The following is a 1,794-nucleotide window of genomic DNA, read 5'->3' on the forward strand; positions in this document are numbered from 1 at the left end:
AAAAAGGATTGACTCCTTACGGTCAGCGAATATTAACACAGAATCCGACTTAGATTTTGCGAGTGCGTACGACTACCGTCCCGTTGTCCGCGGATTCGTTATTGAACCTAGGATCATTGTCATTAGTCTCTCGAGTATCTAATTACCACGGTTACTTGTCCGGTTCTATGGTAATCGTATTTGCACTAGCCAATGTCTTCTCTATTGCATAACGACGACGTGTAATCCAAACGAAGATTCGCTTTACGCCCCTAACCCTAATTCTAATGTACACCCGACATATATTTTAGCACAAGAGAGGTGATGTGCGGGATATAGACCCGGTGCTTGCCGCCCTGAGACCACCGGCTCGGCAGACCCTGCTAGATGCCTGGCGTGTTAGCCTCGAGGAGACGGGCGCTGTCGTGCGGCAGGTCGAGACCGTGCAGCCGAATTGGGGCGTTTGGTTAGGCGGGATCAGGGTTTCGCTGACTTAGAGGATAATACAGGTACTCACCGGGCTTAGGTGAGTATACAGAGGGCAGACGCAGAGAGGCGACCACGCGATGCCATCTCTGTTGGAGGAGGGACACGAGGTCGCCGTAGCACGCATTGTGGCATTGCCCGAGGGGCGGATCTCTCACCGCCCTGAAGGTCATACTGGTAAGCGAGGGGTTGTTGCTTCCTTTTGTGAGCACGTAATGCCCCATAGCACGGCAGAGCGGAAGAGGGTACGGGATCCCATCCCGAAAGAATCCTGGACGGCACCCCGTGCGTCAACCTCGCTTTCCGGTAGATCTCACGCACTAGAGGGTAAGACTCAGTGTCACAAGGTGCGGTGTGTGAAGGTGGCACACCGCGCCGTAGTCTGTGACTACAGGTATAGAATGCTATCGCGGGTTCCAGGGCTTCCTCCTTATGCGCTTGGATTGGCCATCATGGAAGTTTTGGTACTCTTCTTGGTACTCTTAGGTACGATGCGCCACTATAGTGACTCACTCCACTGACTCATTCGCTCACCGTTTGAACTAAATGATTTTTTTCATTTGTCTTGCTTCATACTTTTTTGCTTACAACGTTTTATAACAGTGTTGAAAATATACAGATGGAATATATAGTCTTTGTTTTTGATACGCCAGTGTCACTATCAATTGTTGCTTTTCATTAAAATAAATGTATCATTATTAGATGCTCTTTTTAACATGTCGATCCGTATCTTTATAATTTTTTAAAATCTTCAAACTCAAAGTATCGCATCAAAATAGAAAATGAAGTGTAATTTGAAAAACACTATCGCGCTATGAGTGTGAAAACTGTAACGTGGGTCTATGTGTCGTACCGCGCTTTAAAACATATCACACTCAATTGTATTATTAATTATTAAAGTAAATTATTGAAGTTAAAGTATATGCATCATATCTTTAAGAAAAATTATAATTTCCAATGTGCTTGTGTAGAGGACAGCAGTACAGTGCTGCGTTTACGCGCAATTCGCGTCAAATTCTATCGTACAGAGAAACAGTCCCACACAAAATTACCTAAGAGGTTAATTACAAAATAAAACTGACTGATAATTTAAAAGGTTATAAATGTTTTTTTTTATTGAAATAAAGTCTTAAAGTGTTAACATTCAATTACAATAAAATTGATACGTATCAAAAGTCACTGAATTCTTAATTTTTTTGATTTCAAATTCTAATGTTCGAGTTTCATTTTGCTGCATACTTATTACAGCTTATTAGAATTTCAATCTTTATCATTACTAAAGATACAAATGTAGTATCGTGGATGAAAGGCCTAAGAGATATCGGGTGA

The 1,794-nt window shown here is 42.4% G+C and overlaps 1 long non-coding RNA gene across 1 annotated transcript in view; it reads right to left on the reverse strand.

Moving 5' to 3' along the window:
* The window catches only part of LOC117151145, a 19,642-nt gene extending 18,600 nt beyond the window's left edge, over positions 1 to 1,042 (reverse strand). Inside the window, exon 1 of the long non-coding RNA XR_004460846.1 lies at positions 946 to 1,042. This is a non-coding gene — a long non-coding RNA (uncharacterized LOC117151145). The remainder of the gene's footprint in view (positions 1 to 945) is intronic.
* Between the last annotated feature and the right edge of the window lie 752 nt (positions 1,043 to 1,794).

Source organism: Bombus impatiens, unplaced genomic scaffold, assembly GCF_000188095.3.
Source record: "Bombus impatiens unplaced genomic scaffold, BIMP_2.2 scf_0095, whole genome shotgun sequence".
Taxonomy (NCBI): Eukaryota; Metazoa; Arthropoda; class Insecta; order Hymenoptera; family Apidae; genus Bombus; species Bombus impatiens.